This window comes from Pteropus medius, unplaced genomic scaffold (genome assembly GCF_902729225.1).
Source record: "Pteropus medius unplaced genomic scaffold, Ma_sr-lr_union100, whole genome shotgun sequence".
Taxonomy (NCBI): domain Eukaryota; kingdom Metazoa; phylum Chordata; class Mammalia; order Chiroptera; family Pteropodidae; genus Pteropus; species Pteropus medius.
In genome coordinates, this window is record NW_024343063.1 from 11717 (window position 1) to 32657 (window position 20941).

Sequence of the window (20941 nt, forward strand, 5' to 3'; positions counted from 1 at the left end):
CTGGTGGGGGCTTCTTAAGACCTTGGGGTATGGCTGCCATTACAGTAACGGGGGCGCGACTGCAATTCTGTAAGTACTTAGGGGCATCAGAAACAACGTCAATCCATACATCAATATAAGGAATTTGGTCAGGATGCCCCGGGTTCCCATAAACAACACCCCGAACCCGAAATGCAGTCTGTAAATTAAATGATCCCTCAGAGGGCCATCCTACTCCGAAGGTCGGCCAATCTAGTTGACAAAACTGCTGCAAATCAAAAGGGGTTGCTAAAGCACCATAAGCCTTTGTCCTGTGACGGAAATCTTTAAAGTGATTAAGCATGCATCGAAGCGGTGTTAGCTTATCCTGTGATTGTCCCATAGTTCCACAGTAAAGCACACGAAGCAAAACAAGAAAAACAGACACAGACTAACGAACCAAAAAACAAGACTGAGAAAAATGTCGTCACAGTCTCAGTCGACCGCCGACTTACTTGTTGCATCCAACGTCCGCACGGTCCTGGGGCCCCTACCAAAAACTGCCTCAGCACTCCCAAGATAACGCTCCACAAAGTGAGAAACCAAGGGCGGTGGGCTAGGGCAAGTGCCCTAGAGGCCTCCCCAACCGCAAATGGTCCAATGCCCTGGTGCACTGATCAATTTTCCCACAACGAGAAGATCTCGCTGGGGCCTCCAAATGTTGTGACCGAAATAACCAGGCCCAACTCAAGGGCTCTAATCCAAGAGACAGTTTATTAGCCGGCGGCTGTCCTTGCCAAGGAGCAGCCCCGAGGCGCAGGGGCACAAAGGTTTTAAGCCCTCGATTCCATCCCCCACATCCTTAATTTTTACACAAAAGACTATATCTCCTCCATTCATTAACTGATAACTAAGAGGTGGGTAAGCAAGCAGGGGTACAGAAGCAGAATGCGTCATTGTTAAAATATTTTGTACCTATAGGCAGTGATCCGGCCAGTAAATCCCTCTAGTTAATAAATTTTTAGCAGATAACTAACTAGAAGTGAGACATGGTGGTTAGCACGTACCATGTCTTAGCCTTAACCTATTGTCTCTAAAGGTGAGGTCACTACAACAATATTACTTGTTATTGCTCAATCTCATTCAACTGGAGCATCCCTAGAGTAATGTGACACCGTTTATATTAATATAGGTTTTATGCCCCATCAGTGACCTATTCAATAAAAAATTACTTGTAAATCAGCAATCATGTGTATGATCTTATAACATACCTTGAAAATTAGACATTTTCTTTGAATATGGCAAAACTCTCATCTATATCTTAAAATTGTCATTTGCTACTTCATTTGGGGCCTGGTTCCTTACATTGCTATGGCAAGTGTTCACCACATTATCATAAGAATGGATGTGATTGGGTTTCCACGTATGAGCCAGAACAAAGATTGAAGTCTAGAGTTTCGGGTCATTTACAATTTTCACTTACAAAAGCATTGATTACATATTTTCACCTAACCCACTAACAAATATAGTGATTCTTTATTCTTATATTTTCAGGGAATAGCCCATTTTTAACATACATAATAAAAAGTAATTGTTCAATGAATTCACAGAGACTGAGAAATAATTAAGCATATAGATTTAATTATGTAAATTAAGAATATAGATGCAGAGAATAAAAGAATTCATATAACATAGTTATATGTTAGAGAGAAATACAAATTTTAAAACTGATTTCTACTAATATATGTATTTTTTAATTGATGTGGAACACTTTCCAGCTGTTTGTTCTAGAAATGTCTGGTGACTCAGGAATAATAGAAATGGGTGGTGATCATATTCTAATAAAAATAGAACCACTTTATATGGTCAACATGTTAGATTTGACGTGTTCACCCTGAAATTCTCACTATCAACTTTATTTGCATGGGCAAGTCACTTTCTCTCATATATCATGTTTTCAGAGAGAGAATAATAATGTGGGGGACTGGTGTTTATTTTTCTAAAGAAAACATGTTTTCTGGTTTAATTCTCTTAAATGCTACCCTTGTCCATGTAAACACACATGTATTTATATAGCAGCACTAGGACCCAGAGTGTGCAGCGTATTTCACCCTGAAAGTTGTGTGACATGACCCATCACCATGGTAATGTGATGATGCCCTTCTTGCCTTCCATTGCAACTGTCACTTGTGAGTTCAGAGGGAGAAGGTGAGAAGTTCTCAGATATTCACTGCTCCAGAACTTGAGACGGGAACTTCATTTGTTGTGGAGGTAGGTTCATATTGACCTTCTGAATGCAACTCCTTTAAAGGGGCCAGATAATCTTGACTGAAAATATGTTATTTTGTTTTAAAACCATTGCCACCACTCCCATTTGACTACAGGGCTGTAAGTGTCTTTATATTTTTGTAGTATTACCTAATTGATATCTCTTTATCTTCTCTCAAGTGGGCTATCTTAACTATTTTCTTAAAGTTAGAACAATGTAAGATGCCTTAATGAATACTTTGTCCTCACTCTCCAGACAACGGATCCAGAAGAAACACTCCTATACTGCTTCGGGTTGGGAGAATTGTTCCATGCATTCACAGAGATTGAGAACCCACCCCAGCAGTAGACATTACAGGAAAAGGGAATTCCAGGTCCACTCCTCAGAAAGTGGATGCCAAAATACGAGGTAAACATAAGTACTCTAAATCCAGAGATTTTAGAAAGGAGAAAAACTGTGATTTCATGAGGCACGTCCATGGGTTGATATGAATAGGATCACTGAAAGTTTGAGTGCTGCCTGGGAGACTGGTGAGATGGGACAGAGCCTTCGAGTAGGTGGAATGAACACTGGGTGACCTACATTTGGAGGGCTTGGTGGTTCTCTTTGAGGGTTCTGGTGTGGGGTAACGGGATAAGGAGTGATCCTTCTCAGAGGAGATCGGGCTCTGTCCACAGCCCCTGCAAAATGTCAGAATGGAGGAGGCAGTAGTAGAGACTGAATTTTGTTGAACAAGGTCTTGGGCAAGAAGATGCACACTCAGAGCCAAAGCAGGCAGAGTCCAAGGTCAGGCAGGATTAGCTCAGGCTTCTGAGACAGCTGCTCAGAGCAAACAGTGAAACTTTCAGCCTTAATTCATTGAAGCACAAAAGAACCACATCCTCAGGTCGTAGGCATCAACTCCACATCCAGGGTTGGTCATGAAAGGAAGCTAAGTTTTAGAATGTTGTCCTGTGGTACTTGGTCTAGAAAGTTCTGAGTTGTCTACGGAGTCGCCCAGACCACTGATGACTCGGGGTGGTACCCTGGTCATGGGGAAGGCTCAGAGTGAGACAGCTGACTGAGAAAATACTGGGAGAAGCTAGTGACAAGTTGAGATGTCCCTGGCCCTCTGAGACACTATGAGCGAAGGGAAGTCTCGTATATGGTGGAATCCTAGTGGCTCAGCCTCCTCCTCTAGGCCTTAATCTCTCTCCCACAGAAACCTGGGGCAGGTGCATTTCAGAAAGATAGTGAAGGGAGCTCTTACTTCAGTCATCCAGGGAAGAAATCAGGTTTAGAAGGGTTTTGGACCTCTTTCCTCAGGACATCAAACACGTTATTACCCTATACCCATCACTCATCACTCATCATTCTTGTGACTCTGGGCAAGTAACTCAATCTCTCTAAATTTCCATGATCTTCACTGTAAAGATTGGGTCTCAGCACCTAATTTCCATCTCCTGCTGCAGGGTTCTTATGGGGGATCCCAGGAGATGACAACAGATACTTCCCATGAGATAGAAAGCATCACTCCTATGGGAACAATGAAAAATAACTTTCCACTCTCCTTGCTCTGGAGTCACCTAAGTCCCCTCTCTGCATGTAACCACTACTGAACATCTAACTTGTATTTGAAGTCACACAATGATTGGATACTTACAGAGCAATGACTTGGCATGGGTCACTTATTTTTCTGAAGCTTTGCCTGTATTCAACCAATTTTAACCTCATCAGGTAATAGTCATAAGTAGGCCATGTTAAGATATGCTCATCGTAAAAAAGGGCACTGAGGCCCTGATTGGACTGCAGGACTTTTGCACGGAGATGAAGCTTCTAGATGCCATTAGAACCTTGGGGACTGAACACAGTCTCTGTTCTTTGCTGTTTTAATAATTTCTTAACGAAATTAAATTATTCGCCCACAAAATCTGTCAGGTGGGTGTTTTACGTGCACACCAAACTGCACGATCTTCCTAAGTCTACCTTAGCTTCAGTAGGGTCTTCTGGGCAGCTGTGAATAATTATTGCTAATTTCCCTGTGGTCTTCTGCCAGCAACATGTCTACAGTTCTCTGTATTTTCACGCATTTCCCAGGCTGCTGTAAGGAGAAGGATGATGTAAGACAAGAGTACAGTCCTCATGTTCAACCAGAAGAATGAGATAGGGCAGCAGAAGTGTCCGCTTTTCAGAAGAAATCATGGTGCATTAATTCCATATAGATAAATGTATAGTTAAAAAGAATGCTGGCTAAGTTACTTCAAGAAAACCTCTTCAGTGTCCCATATTTAAGTTACCCATATTTTGAAAAAAAGGCTAAGGCATGTTTTTCATTTTCTTCGTGTATGCAAATACACTTCTATTCAATTCATCGGTGGTGCTGTCTCCATGGAGGTCATGATGCACTGACATCTCACAATCTGGCTCATGTTCAATAGTAAACAAGCTCTCTAGTTCTTGTTCACACAATAGCTGATTTTACAACATTATCTGAATAGATTTCTCCCTGATACTATGACTCAGATGTGTAAAAAATAATAGACATTATTTAGAACAGGTTTAGATTAACATGAAAATTGACCAGATAATACAGAATATTCCCACCTGCTACCCCAGCAATTCCCCTATTAAAAATATCTTAGATTTATGAGATATATTTGTTACAATGAGTGAAAAATTATCAATACATTTTCATTAAAAGTCCATACATGCATTAAAATTCACTCTTTGTGCTGTGACATTCTGTGAGTTTCATAGGATTATAACATCTCATATCATCAGTAGTGTATCATACACCAACGTCCATAACGGCATTATTCACAATAGCCAGATAGAAAGAACCCCGAAGTCCTTCAAAGGATGAGTGGATCAAGTGTGATGTGTACACCTAGTGAGATACTATTCAGCCATAAATGTGATACCATAAATGTGAATTAGATTTTAAAATAGGGTACAACATAGATTGAGCTTGAAAAAATATCGGGCTTATTGACATCAGGCCTGCACAGAAGGACAATAATTTATGATTCCACTGATTGGTTTTCTGAAAAACCCCAGTTCCTAGAAACAAAAGTAGTGATTCCAAGGGCTGGAAAGTGGGTCGAAGCAGGGTGATTTATTCTTGGTAAATAATTTGGGACTAGATAGCAGAGAATATAATCAATGCTACAGATAGATATAGTCACAAATGATTAAAACACCATAAATATCAGGTAAAGCTCATCACAGTAAAAATAAAATAACCAATATTATACATGCAGAAGTTGCTAGCAGCATGTATAAATGCCTGGATGATGAAATGGTCTTGTAACATTAGAAGAAATGGGAATTTGCCCAGTATTTAAGAAAGGCAGGAGGGTCTGAACCCTGTCATTGATATTAGAAGGCTTAGATTCCCTTTAGCTAGACTGTCAAAGGCTCTGTTTCTCGTTCTTGCCTGCGTCTTTCCTTGGCCTTCTTCATCCACCAATGAGAATGTCCCAGCAGCAGCTCAGTCCATACAGTTTACCATGGACATCCACATGCTCTAGCCCCACATCCACCTAAAACAGAGCTTTCTGAAACAGTCCTGAGCAGCACCGCCAATGACTTACAGTGACGCTGTGTCCCCCTGCCTCCCTCTGACAGTGTGGTGCAAGATCTTCCTGACAATGTCGTGGAAGATCATCCGGACACCACTGTGGAGGAGCTTCATGACACGTGGTGGAAGAGCTTCAGGAGACCGTTGTGGAAGTGCTTTCTTTCTTTCTCAATAAAATTACAATCTTAAAATGTGAGCATGTGCCTTCTAGATGATAGAGACAATGTACCAGTGGAAAAATGTTGAGTGAGAGTCTGTGACCACCTGATATCTGATTCAAGAGGGCATTCAAAAAGGACAGAATTTTACACTGGAGCATTGCAAGCAGTATCAGCAGCAGCACCATTTCTTCCCTGAAAGTAAGAATTTTGTCATTGCAAATTCAAAGGGACTTGAGATAGCTTCCATGAAGGGTTCAATCCTTTCCCAAAGGTGTTCTGTACCTTTTCTCCTGGGGTCATTGACTCAGGCAATGTTTCTCAACTAGTGTCTTAAAGTCATCAAGAGAATGGATAGCCTGGGAGAACTGTGTCCAAGCGGATATGATCTTCACAGTGTTTTCCTTTATCTTATGACTGGCGAACGACGGATCATTGAAAAATGTACGTATTGTCAATCATTAACTAGGTGAGGATAAAGCTCGGTGCTCAAGAAGGTGGAATTTCTTGCTGGTTCGTTTGGGAAGCTCCCTGATTCTGAGATTCTGCTGGGGATGAGGATGGGGGTGTAGTGAAAGGACCCAATAGTCTAGGAAAACTCTGGAATGTTTGCAGTCTTTGGAAGCAATGATATGTGGGTGGTGAGTTTTGTGTGTTGGAGCTTTTGGGGTGGTGTTTTTTTAATGTATGTTCACGGTGTGATTGTGAATTCCATGTATGAGTGACTGTGTGACCTTAAGAGAATGTCCTACATGGAATACAATGCATTTGTCTACTTTTTAATGAAGCTCCCCATCACAGCACACTTTCCATAATTAACTTTTCCTTCCCCTGGCTGTATCTGGACGTTTGCTTCACAGTCCTTCTCCATGTGTGGAGGTGGTCCAGAAATGAATGGCAGGAGCACTAACCTCCTATATGGAAGATCCAACTTCTGAATTCAATCATGTGTCCCTTGTGTTCATGCTCTGTACCACCAACCTGCCCTCACCACTGAGGCACATTATTATCAGTGACCGAAAATAAAGTGTCACCTTCTGTGGCCATGCCTGGATGTGCTAGTGCCTACACAGCTCCGACACACATCCCGTCTTGAGAAGATGTCCTGAGTGCAACATAGCCCAGGGCAGCCACAGGTGCATGTAACAGCTGGCCATGGCAGAGCCATTGGTGTGAAAGGCATAAGGATGGCCCCCCTGCTCCTGGTCAGCTGAGAAGTTATAAGAGGTGAGAGTTCAATGTCAAGCAACTACTGTCAGTGAGGTGTCAGCCCGTTTTGGGGCAGCTGAGTCAGGAAGACAACATCACAACAAACCTTAGAAGCTCACAAACCCTGTAAAAACCTATGCTAGGACAGTGGCAAGGAAGCACTCAAATTTGAACTGGTGGCGACCCAGACACCCCTCAGCCTTACTCCACATCTCTTATGCTATGAGGTAGAGAGCGTCAGTGCTTTCCCCAGCCTGTCCCTGTGTGAGGAAATGTCCTACTGTCCATAGGTAGCGTGAGTATGGACAGCCAATGACTCAAAGGACATGCATGGTATAGTGAAAAAAAAAAAAACTGGAAAGAAAATATCACACAGTTAATAGTGACTATTTTAAATTATGGAATTTCAGAATTTTCAAATATTCTGCATTGGATTTTTTTTTTTAATGAAAAATGATTAGCGAGTAAATCTAATGAGATACTTTCCCTAGACTTGAGTTCGGTCCCCAAATCAGTTTGCTTTTCATCAACAACAAAAACTTGCAGAAGAGATTATTCCAATAGCTGCTTTTTCTATTTTTCAGTAAATTTAGCATATGCAAATGTGAATATTTACGTGCTAATGACAGACACAATTTACTAGGTAGAGAAACTCTCTAGTGAGTAGCTATTTCCACTGATACCTGTGTTAAGCAGGCACCCAAAAATGACAGCAGCAGTTATACGCTGTATGGTAGAGCATAGAGTTCCTCTGCAGATCGTTTTTGTCTTTGAGAGGAAATTTGAAATTGCCAAACCAAAGGGACATGAGAGACCTTCCATTGTGAGTTCAACTTTTTCCTCACGTGTCTCTTATGTTTCCTTTGAGGTCATTGACTCAACTACTATTTCTCATCTGGTGTCCAAAGGTCATCAAGGGAACTGAAAGATGCACAGTGTCTTGGATAAAGTGAGCCTTACTGTTTTGTTGTGTTAGTTTGTTTGTTTGTTTTTACCTCTCTAATCACAGTTGGATGTGGCAGCGGATGAAAAATATATGTATGATGAAATCAATCACTTGCTGAGGAATATCTAGGTGATGAAGAAGGTGGGGGTTTTTTGCAGGTTTGGTCTGGAATCCCCCATTCTGGGTTCCTGCTGGGAACGAGGTTTGGTGTGTAGTGAAAGGAACAGTTGAACAGGAAAGAACTTTGGCCAGTGGCCTGATGTGGCTTTATTTAATGGACTCAGTGAACTGAAATATGAGAAAACATCCAATAGGTCAATTCTACTAGTCTCATTTAAGTTTGAATGTAACAGTTGGAATTTCTTGTTGGTCTGTTTTGAGGTGAGAGCTATCATGGGCAAATGAAAGTGAAAAGGTAAAAGGTGATTCCTTTGGCATCTCTGATTTGAAGTTTGGTAACTGTGATCAATGTCTAGGTGAAGGGCTACGACTCCACAGAGCCCAGGAAAGGTGCATGAATTGTGGGGAACATCAAGGGAATGCCTGTGATTCACCATAGACTCAAGGAAACTAGAAGGAATGGGGGAGTCTCTCTTTTTAATAATGGTATTGTTCATGTTTCTGTATCTTAGGATTATGTGTTAGAGACCATCTCTGACTTCAGAAGCGAGGATGAAGACTGCAGGTAGGTACCAACATGCAGGTCAGATTCCATGGGAGAGTGGCCCGGAAACAGTTAGTAGCACCTGCTGCTTGGAAAACTGAGGAAAGAAGAGGTGAAATTATGCAAAAAAATAAATAAATAAATAAGTGTAGAAGTCTGATGTGTTCTTTTACTTTTTGAATGATGTCACAGGAAAAATTGTTTCCGTGGGCTTTGAGAGTGCCATGCTTTTCATTCTCTCTGCTTCCTCTGCTATTTAAAAATTATTTTTCCCACAAGTCTTCTTCTTACCTCCCCCTACACCAGAACAACGTCAGAGCTTAGCCAATGCTCGGTTAGCACTCCTCGGAATCCTATGTAGGAGACGGTGGTTTTGTTTTCGTTAATGACCTATGATGGATGTACCCTAGTGTGACACACGTCTCCTTCCCAGTCACTTAGTCAAGGGACAAAGCTCTTCTAGTGTGTTCCATTTGGTACATAAAAAGTAAACTCTCTTCTTTTTAAAGTAAAGAAGCACCTTCGTGCTTCTGTGCTCATGTTTGCTCCTCATTTACAGGGCACCCCCAGAACTGCATGAGAGAAAGAACAATTCCACTGGCATTACAGCTATTGCACACTATCATGAGCTCATCAGCCTCCACACATCACCCATGTTTGAAGTGCTGAATGCGCTGTTATGAGAGAGAGAGGTCTGTGTCCAATTGTCTCTCTGGGCCCTCCATGGCTGGCAGAATTCTAGAGGAAGCACTTGCACCCACAGAATTGCTGACTGGTCTCTTGAGATTGACTTGGCCCCAAACAGAGACACCGTCAGCAGGGCCAGCGGGTCACAATATGCACGGTGTAGAGATGAGGACAATAATGGATCCTGGGGTTCGGCTACAACATCCCAGGAGCAGCAAGACCCTGGGTTTCCAACTTGAGTCTATATTTCCCATTTTTTCCCTAGGCTACCTCACAAGGCAGATGATGAAGCCTCTGATATACAGAGCATGAGTACACATAATTACCTCTTCTTTCATTTATCATCCATTAGGATTGAAGGAGGGGTAGGTATATTCTATGCTCCTTGTTGGTAGTCTGGGTCCGCACAACCAAAGAGGAAGGTGCCCAAATTAGACCCAGGTCTCTGGACTCGGAGGTTATTCATGCAACTAGCACGTACTGAAAGCTTTCTGTGTACCAGGACTTGTATTGAGCAGTAAAACTCAGGCCTTCGGAGAGGAGGTCGCACAGGCAGCCCAGCCTTCAGTCATTCCTCACTATCTGTACTCACGTGCCAGGCTCCGGCTGCCCCAAAAGACAGAAGTACCGGTCTGACCTTGCTGTCTGTTGGCCCGCAGTCACTCACTCATGTTCTGCGCACCCAGCACCGCACACGGTCGGCGCGACCCTACGACTCAACTGGACTAGGGCCTCCGCCTGTCCTACTAAATGACTGCACAACCTGAAGCTTAGCTGCCACCACCACACTATGCATGGCACCTTCCAGGGCTAGTGGCCCGGGAGAGTTCCCTTCGGCCAAAAGCCCCCGATTAGGCCTGAGCCGGAAGTCCCGCCTCCATGTCCCCCAGAAGCCACAGCCCTATCTCTGCAGGAAGTCCCACCACTGTCTCTGCCAGAAGCCACACCTGTCACCGTTGAAGGCCACACCTTGACTCCAGCCACCCAACAGATTCTTTGGGTGCATCCTCTGCCGAGGCCCTCGGCCTTGCCACAGTAACTATGCAGCTCGCCTGAGTGCCGTCCTCGTCACGGTTCCACAGTGTCAGCGTTTTTCCCTGACTTGCGTTTCCACTGAGCCCAGCTTCCCGCAGGATCACTGTTCCTGGCGGGACAGTGGACAGCTCTCCCAGTTCTGTGGCGCCGAGCATTCCCCTTCTGTTCAGACGCCAGGCCTTTTCCTTAGAGATCTCTTCGGTCCAGGTCCAAAGTGACCTATAGAAGACTGTTGAAACATCTGTACATCTTCATAGTAATCATCTCCACAAGCCTGAGAAATAGACACTGTTTTCCATTTCAGAAATGCCTCCTTCTCTGGTAGCCTTACTGGACATCCTATTCTAAATGGAAAACCCTCCCCTTTTCTCAGAATACACACTCCCTACTCTAGTTCCTTTTTTCATCCACCATCCCTCTCGTTTTATCACCATTTACCTTACAAGTGTTGTTACTGCTCTGCTCTGTCCCAGAGTCCAGGAGAGTAGCATATTCTGTGCAATGAATTACAGTTGCTGGATAAATGAGGAAATTGAGCTTAGTAATGGAATTGCCCCGAATACTAGAATTTGACTCAGATATAATTCAGAATCCCTTCTTTGTACCACCTGTGTACCACTTCACCTCATTGTTAAGACTTAATTTGTAGTCCAGCTGATATCTTGCTCAGAAAGGATGTGCTATGCAGGAAAGAGAGGGATAAACATTCTGTCAGGACTAGAGGATTATATCCAAACTCACGAAATCCCAAAGGGGCGTGTATATCTTCAGAAATTATTAAGTGCCAATGACTCCCCTGCCCTCACATAACTTACAGTCTAATTAGAAAGAAAGATATTTAACAGTCACACTGAAAATTATATAATTCAAACTTGTAATAGATGCCAGAAGGAAAAATAATGGTAATGGCAGGATGCTAAATTGAGGCATCAGGGAGGCAAAGCATCATGGGGCTGGTAGACTGCATATGTAGAAACCTGTCCTTGGAAGTCGTAGAATGTGGGGCATGCAGTGAGCCCCCACCTGAAAGGAGGAAGGAGAAAGCTTCTGTTTAAATAGGATCAGGAACCTGAGACAGTAACTTCTCTTAGAGATATTCCATGGTGGGTCAGTCAGTCCACCCTAATATCCATGGAGTCCTCATGTCTTTAAAAGTCGAGAGAGGCAGTAATGCATAGTGGCAGGCTTCCAATCCCAGTCATGATCAGTTTGTATAATTTGTTGATTAAGTATACATATATGTACGTATACATATGCAATTGTATATTTAGAGAAATATCACTTTTCAAAATTGAATTGCTGTTAATATTACTTTTTATTTCATCTGGATTATATTTTGCATTTCCCTACAAATGTCTGTTGACTCAGAAGTAGTAGAAATGTGTGAAGATGGTATTTCCATCAATAATGGATGCACTTTTTATTTTAAATTATTAGCTTTCTCCCATTTCACTCTGAAATTTTCATGATGAATTGTGTTTCGGGGCCCAGTAATTTTCTCATAACTTGTTTTCTTAAAAAGAATAATAATATTGGGGCCTGAGATTTGGTTTTTGAAACAAACATGTACCCTTAGATGCCACACAGTCCATGTAAATACACACCTGCCTACAGAGCAGAGTTGACTCGTAACATGCAGTGTGCATTCACCCTGAAAGTTCTTTGATGGCCAAGCTCTGTGGTTGTGTGATGATGCCCATCTTGCCTTGCATTCTAGGTATCTGTCTGCGAGCTGAGAGAGAATAGATAGGTTATTAGCTTCTTACACCTCAGGTTCTAAAGATAGGAAGTTGGAACTGTAGTGCAGGTATGTTTCTATTGATCTGATTGCTGTTCCTTTATATGGGCTGCTTAGTTGTTGTTGTTTTGTCTTGTTTTGTTTTGTTTTGTTTTCTGAAAGTCATTCCTCATCTTTTTAAAAATTATTTTCACCATCTCAATTTTGCTACACAGTCATATGTTTTGAGTTTTGTCATATTACTTTATTGATGATATTTATGATTCTTCTAATAGGCAGGCTGCCTTAAATATTTTCCTCAATTTAGAAAAATGTGTGATTTCCTAATGCCAATTTTGTATGCATTTTCCAGTGAACTGATAGATATGGAACACACCAATACTGTTTTCCCTGGATCAGGAGACTCTTGATACCACCCCAGCCATAGACATGACAGGAAAGGGGAATTACAGGTCAACTCTTCAGAACGTGGATGCTGAAATTTGACACCAAATATTAGCAGTCTAAATCAAGAGGCTTTACAAAGGGAGGGAACTGGGAATTCACAGTAGGATTTCCATGGTTTGATGTGGACAAAATTCCTGGGTGTTTGGCCGCTGCCTTGGAGAGTGGTGAGAAGGGACAGTGCCATTGGGTAAGAGGAATGAACATTTGGTGACAGAGGTTAGGAGGGTCTTGGTGGATCTCTGGGAGTGTCCTTTCGTGGGGTCACAGGCTGTCGCTAAGGAGACATCTGTCTCAGAGGACATAAGACTCTGCCCACTGCTACTGCATGATGTAGGATCGGAGGAGGCAGTAGTAGAGGCTGAATTGTGTTGAAGGACTCGGGCAGGAAAGGCGCACACTCAGAGTCAGAGCAGCCAGAATCTGCTCTAAGCCAGGCCTTAGCACAGGCTGCTCAGGTGGTTGCTCAGATCAGTAGTCAGCAAACAGTGGAGCTTTCAGCCTTAATTTATTGATGCACTAAAGCACCACATCCTGGGGTCAAGGACATCAACTCTACATCTAGGGGTGATCATGAAAGGAAAACTAAGTTTTAGAATGCTATCATGTGGCAGTTGGTCTAGAATGTTGTCAGTCGGCTTGGGAGTTGCCCAGACCACTGGTGACTCAGTGTGGTACCCTGGTCATGGAGAAAGCTCACAGTGAGACAGTTGACTGTGGGCAGATGCTGGAGAAGGACAGCAACAGCTTGGGATATTCCTGTTCCTCTGAGACGCTATAATCAGAGGGAAGTCTCGTATATGGTGTTAGAGACTGAAAGGTAAGAGTAGAGACTTGTGTGATAGATTTGGACTCCTAGTGGCTCAGCCTCCTCCTCTAGGCCATCATCTCTCTTCCACAGAAACCTGGGACAGGCACCATTTCAGAAAGACAGTGAGGGGAGCTCTTGCTTCAGGTATCCAGAGACGAATTCAGAGGGGTTTTGGACCTCTGTCCTCAGGACACCAAACACGTTCTTACTCTAAACCCATCACTCGTCACTCTTTTGACTCTGGGCCCATTGCTTAATCTCTCTAAATTTCTGTGATCTTCACTGTAAAGACTGGGTCTCAGCACCTAATTTGCATCCCTGCTACAGGCTTGTTGTGGGGATCTCAGGAGATGATAACAGATACTTCCCATGAGATAGAAAACATCATCCCTTTGGGAACAATGAAAAGTAACCTTCTACCCTACCTTACTCTGGAGTCACCCAAGTCCTCTCTCTGGATGTAACCACTACCGAAAATCTAGCTTGTATTTGAAGTCACACAATGATTGGGCACTTACAGAGCAAGACTTGGCACTGTGGGTCACTTATTATTCTGAAGATTTACCTGTATTCAATCACTTTTAGCCTCATCAGGTAACAGTCATAAGTAGGCCATGTTAACATTTGGTCATTGCAGAAGTGGGCACTGAGGCCCTGAGGGTTCTGCAGGACTCTTGCAGGGAGATGAAGCTTCTAGATGCCATTAGAACCTAGGCGACAAGACATGGTCCTTGTTCTTTGCTGTTTTTATCATGTCTCAACTAATTGAAGTTACTCACCCACGATATCTGACTGGTGGGTGTTTTACATGCACACCAAACTGCACGATCTTCCTAACTCTACCTTGGCTTCAGGGGGGTCTTCTGAGCACCTGTGAATAAGTTATTGCTAAGTTCCCTGTTGTCTTCTTCCAGTAAGATATCTACAGTTCTCTGTATTGTAATGCATTTCCCAGGCTGCTGTAAGGAGAAGGATGATATAAAACAAGAGCATGGGCCTCATGTTCAACTACAAGAATGAGATAGGGCAGCAGAAGTGTCCGCTTTTCAAAAGAAATCACGGTGCATTTATTCGACACAGATAAATGTACTGTGGAAATAATGCTAAGTTACGTCAAGGAAAACCTTTCAGTGTTCCATATTTAAGTGACCCGTATTTTGAAAAAAGGCTAAGCCATGCTTTTCTTTTACTTCATGTGTCAAATACACCTGAACCTAGGCAACCGAATATGGTCACTGTGCTTTGCTCTGTTTCTATAATGTCTCATCTAAATTCAGGTATTCGGCCACAAAATCTGTCTGGTGGGTGTTTTATGTGCACACTAAACTGCATGATTTTCCTAAGTCTACCTTGGCTTCAGGAGGGTCTTCTGGGCAGCTGTAAATAAATTATTGCTAACTTCCCTGTGGTCTTCTGCCAGCAAGATGTCTACAGTTCTCTGTATTGTCATGCATTTCTCAGGTTGCTGTGATGACGACGATGATCATATAGAATCAATGAGGGAGGGTGGCAGAAGATTCCGCCTCTCAAAAGATGTCACCGTCCATATTTATGACTCAGATAAAAGTACTGTGAAAATAATGCTAATTAAGTTACTTCAAGAAAATGTCTTCAGTGTCCCATATTTAAGTGACCCATAATTTGTAAAAATGCTACGCCTTAAATTTCTTTTAGTTCGTAGGTGGAAATACACGTGTATTCAGTCCATCTGTGATGCTGTCACTATGGAGGTCAGGATGCCCTGACAACTCACAAAATGGTTCATGTTTCATAGTATACAAGGTCTCTAGTACACGTTCCCACATTAGCTGATTTTGAAACATTATCTGAATAGATCTCTCCCTGATACTATGACTCAGATCTGTAAAAATTAATAGTCATTATGTAGAACACATTTAGATTGATGTGAAAGTTGACCAGATAATACAGAATATTCCCACCTGCTACGCCAGCAGTTCCCCTATTAAAAACATCTTAAATTTCTGAGATCTATTTGTTACAAGTTACAAAATTGTTACAAAATTATCAATACATTTTTATTAATTAAAAGTCCATACATTCCATTAAAATTCACTCTTTGTGCTGTGACATTCTGTGAATTTCACAGGATAATAACATCTCATATCACCAGTAGTGTATCATACACTAGTGTCCATAACAGCATTATTCACAATAGCCAGACGGAAAGAACCCCGAAATCCTTCAAAGAATGAATGGATCAAGTGTGATGTATACACCTCATGGGATACTATTCAACCATAAAAGTGAATTAGATTTTAAAGTAGGGTACAACATAGTTTGACTATGAAAAAATATTGGGCTTATTGACATCAGCCCTGCACAGAAGGACAATAATTTATGATTATACTGATCGGTTTTCTGAAAAAGCCCAGTTCCTAGAAACAGAAAAGTCGTGTTTCCAAGGGCTGTCAAGAGGGTCATAGCAGAGTGATTTATTCCTGGGAAATGTATTGGGACTAGACAGCAGTGCATGTAATCAACACTACAGATAGACATAATCACAAATGATTAAAAGCGGCATAAATATCAGGTAAAGCTCATCATAATAAAGTAATATAACCAGTGTTATACATTTGGAGCACACTAGTACTTCATAAATAGCAGCACCAAGGACTGACAGGCACTCTGTGTCGTCACAAACACCCCCGAGGACCTGCGGGAAGAGTGTCCCAGTGAGAGGGCAAATGAGCTGACATCCATCACCAAGGTAAGTTCGCCCCACTTCCCTTGCAATACAAATGAGCCTTTATGACTTTATCAGTAAAATTAACATATAAAAATGTGAGCACGCACATTCAGGATGATACAGACATTTACTTCGTGGTGAGAGTGTGGAGTGTGATTCTAGTACCAAGTGATAACTGTCATGAAAGGACCTTCAAAAATGACAGCTGCAGTTACAAACTGTGTGGAAGGGAGGATTTTTGTCTTTGCAATTTATTCTCCTAGAAAGTGAAGCTGGTAATTGCCCACCCAAAATATAACTTGAGAGGTAGTTCCTCCAGGAAGGTTCTTGCCCTTTGGACTGAGTAGATTTGTCCTGTTCTTGCTTGTGGGTTCTGATGATGCCTCCAGCATTTCCCAACTGGTTTTCTAACGGAACTGATTTAAGCAAAATCCTGTGCAAACAGTATGTGGCATGATGTGACCCTCATAGTATTTTCTGTCATTTCAAGTCATTCCACTTGCCCTTGAAGATGGTATGTATTTTGGAATCCTTCATTTCCTGAGGAAAAAATCTAGAAACTGAGAAAGGGGTGGTATAATCGCTGGCTTTAGTGTGGAGAGCCACTTTGATTGCAGTTTCTTGTTGGCAATGTGAATGAAGGACGTGGTGATAGAGACTGATTTTCTAGGTAAAGGACTATGGTGGTGATCTCCAGCTCCAGTGAGGGGGTGTAGGTTTGTGTGCATGGGTGTGAGTGTGTGAACATGTGAATACATGTGGTGTGATTCTGAGTGTGTGCGTGCGTGTGACATTTTGAGTGTTTCTCTTTATATTACTGTTAAGAACATAGTAGCTGATGTCAGATATCTAATAAACATTCGCCTCTCCATCGCATCATGAGTGGATAGATACCTAAGTGTATTAATTACCTTGTACAGTTACAATATGTGCATTTATTGTATGCCAAGTATAAACCTCAATAAACTGAAACACAAATCCAAGCACCACCCAGGACAATGTTCACTGGCTTCTTAATGGATAAATCATGTTTTAGAATCTGTCACCATGCCATAAAAAATCTTTTTGTACAGAATATCACCTGTCGGCAGGTCTCATGGCATTTTTCATGGTCACGATGTTGCCACTTCCTTCATTCACAATGTCTTTCCATCAAAGGAAGGTCTCAGAATGACTCCACTCCTCCCCTTTCCCTGATTACTGGGCAGGGCTCTTCCCTTTTGCAGGTGGCCCCTGGTGTAGCCCCATGCCACACCCAGTTCTGGAGGATTCTAAGCCAAGACAAGCCTCTGGTAATATTTGCTAGCAATTCACTGTGACTTTCTGCAAAGAGGGCTAATATTTACAGTCAGCCACTCTTGCCAGGAATGCACAGTGTCATTCTGTCTCCATCACTTCTCTGAATTTAGGACTTTGTGTGCTGGGCGAGAAACAATGTGTATAATGTGAAGAGAACCAAGAGCTCTTCAGGACTGAGCATCAGGGTAGCACTGGGCTACCACTCTAGGACAAAGCGGACATTGTGCACTGCAAGGTGGGAAAGAGAAGCTCCACAGTGTGACAGGAGTGTCAACTCTCATGTCCCTGTGGAACCCACAGGGACATAAGGTCATGGTGTCTTCTGGAAGGCTTTGTAAGAAATCAAGTCCAGGAAGTTGGTTTAAGTCACTATTATATAAAATGAGCCAAGTGATGGTTTGAGTTTTATTTGGACCAGGACAGCTGTGAGAATTATGAATGTAGTATTATTTCATTGCCCCCAAGATTTCATCTTTTCCGCACCAAGAAAACTGAGGCTCCTTCAATGTAAAATGTCACTAGTTTATCTCAGAACCTGTCTCCTTGACACAGGGTTGTCCTAGAAACCCTTAATCTCTAGATCACAGCTTTCTAGTGGAGCTGAAGAGAACCCTGGTCGGCGTGATTCAATGTTAAAATGAGGGCGGGCACTACCTAGTCTCCAAGAATTCAGAGACAGCCACCAGTGGACTCCAACTGCAAGGACAGCTCTGAGAGACTTAGACTGGATCTTGAGAGGGAAACAACTTAGAGGAGCAGAGGAAGTTTCAGGAAGAGCACCAAGCCCCATGGTGACCAGGAGGTGGTTTCAAGATCAGGACAGTATAACACGGTCCTCTGAGCCCAGCCTGTCTCAGACTGAAGATGATGTCTGTCCGTGTCTTGAATGGGAATGAAAAAGGACAGGGCCATCTTGCTGGGGCGAACATGGTATAGACCCAGCATTTCTTAACCTGGAGAGAGGATCTTCCTCCTTCTCTGTGTTCTCCCCTATTTCTGCTGTTTGACAACCAGACCCTTTCTCCTTCCCTCTCTTATAGCCTGCCTTCTTTTTACTCCCTTCCTGGCAACCTCCACTCTCTCTCCCATATTTCTTTCTTTTATTTCTTTCTTTCATTTTTGTTATTTCACTTCATTAATTTTATTGTTTTGTGAGAAAAAGTACACAGCATGAAATCAAATCTCTAATCCCCGATTCAGTGCACAGTACTGCGTTGATAAGTGCATGCCTATTGTCGCAAGGCAGACCTCTAAAACTTTTTCAGCTCACCTGAGGAAAAGAGTCTACTTGTTGACATAGCTCCATTTCCTCCTCCTCCCAATTCTCGACCACCAGCCTTCTACTCTGCTTCTATGCATGTGACAAATTTAGTTACTCACCTACATGGAATCGCATAGTATTTGTTTCCCTGTCACATGCTTATTTCAGTTAGAACAACACCTTTAGATTTATTCCTGTTGCTGCAAATGCCTGGATTTCTTTGATTTTTAAACATGAATAATATTCCATTGAATGTATACAGCCTGTACATTTGTCTGTTGATGGACACGGGGGCTGTTTCTGGATCTGGGCTATTGTGAATAATGCTGCAATGATCACAGGAGTGCAATTATCTTTGCATGAACCAGATTTTATTTCTGTGGGATGCACAGCAACAGGGCGACTGCTGGATCACATCATAGTTCTGCTTGTAAATTTTTGAGGAACCTCAATACTGTTCTGAATGATGGCTACACCATAGTACGTCCCCCCCAACAGTGTAGAAGGGTGCAGTTTCTCCACTTCCTTGCCAATATCTGTTATCTCTTTTTTCTCTTTTGGATAATACACATCCTGACCAGAGAAGGACACTATTTCATGGTCTTTTTGATGTGCATTTCCTTGATATTAGCGATATTGAGCACCTTTCATAGCTCTGTGGACCATCTATGCTTGCTTTGGAGAAATGTCTTTTAAAGTCTTTGGCCATTTTTTATTAGGTTATACTGATTTTCGTTTTTCTTTTTTTTTTCTTGCAATTGTGTGTTAACTTTTTGTATATATTTTGAATGTTATCTCTTATTCAGATATAAGCTTTGCAAATGTTTACTCACATTCTCCAGATGTCATTTTCTGGATTGTTGAAGAGACTATCCTTTCTCCATTGTGTCGACCTGGCACCCTTCTCAAAGATCATTTGGCCATATCAATGTGTTTATTTAGGCCTCTTTATTCTCTTCCATTGATCTATTTGCTTGTTTTTAATGTCACTACCATGGTGCTTTGATTATGGAAGCATTGTCTGGTGTTTTGAATTCACAAAGTGTGGATCCTCCATCTTTGTTCCTCATTGTCAAGATAATTTTGGCCCCTGGGATGCTTTGTGGTTCCATATGACTTGCAGGATTTTTTCTCCTCTATAAAAGTGGCATTGAGATGTTGCTAGGTACAGATTGAATCTGGAGATCCCTTTGGTTTTTATGGAAGTGTTAAAATATGAAGTCTTCCAACCCATGAATACAGTATTTCATTCCAATTATTTGCATCTTTTATTTCCATCCATTTTTAGTGGACAAGTCTTCCATCCACTTTGGGGTCTTTCCACTGCCTTCCCAGGCTGTAGTCCAGAGTCAAGGCTGAAAAGGGTGAGAAGTGTGAGAAGTGAAGTGTCCCAGCACCCACCATGCTGATTCTGTCTAGCACAAGTCTGCTAGCCATGCTCTTCACCTTTGCTTACAGCTGGAACTGCTGCTGGGAATTCTCTAGTATTTAGTCTGGACCATACATTTGAACAACGCCAGAGCCTGTAGCAACACATGGCACAGGCACATGAGTCTGTGAAGTACACACTTGTGAATATTCGATCAACCTCGCAAAAGACTCTGTAGGAGCCAGCATGGGAGGAGAGGATACACCATCCACATCATTGAACTCTAGAGTTGCTCTATCCAGTGTGGCAGGCTGTGGCCAGATGTGGCTGTTTTAATTCATTAATCTTGATCATTTATTCACTCAGTGAATGACAATAAAATAAATCATCCATTTGATCGATCACACTAACCACACTCCATTGTGTCTATAACAGTTGGAATTTCTGTTTGATAACTTTGGAGCAATGTTGGGCCAGAGGTGAGAAAGCGAAAGGTGATTGCTTTAGCATCTCTCTGATTTGAAGTTTTGAAAGTGTCATCAATGTCTTGTTCCAGGGCTCTGACCCCACAGAGCCCAAGGAAGTTCTGAGAACATGGAAGAAAGTTTAAGGTCACCCCATGTGACTCACCATAGGCTCAACTGAAACTAGATGAATAGGTGAGACTCTCTTTCTAAAACTTTATTGCTCTTGATTCTATTTCTAAAGATTTGGTGTTGGAGAACATCTCTGATTTCAGCAGCGAGCAGGAAGACGATCTAGGTAGGTGCCAACACTCAGTTCTGATATAATTGCAGGGGATTCCTGGGACCAGTTGGTGGCATGTG

The 20941-nt window shown here is 42.3% G+C and overlaps 1 long non-coding RNA gene across 2 annotated transcripts; it reads left to right on the forward strand.

Annotated features, from left to right (window-relative positions):
• Positions 1–1985: 1985 nt before the first annotated feature.
• On the forward strand, positions 1986–5924 carry LOC120605996 (uncharacterized). 2 transcript variants are annotated; one of them, XR_005653803.1, is made up of 4 exons: positions 1986–2229; positions 2483–2635; positions 4304–4409; positions 5834–5924. It is a non-coding gene; the product is annotated as an uncharacterized LOC120605996 (long non-coding RNA). The 2 variants fall into 2 exon arrangements; XR_005653802.1 differs by lacking the exon at positions 5834–5924 and having other exon boundaries at positions 4304–4577.
• Positions 5925–20941: the final 15017 nt, after the last annotated feature.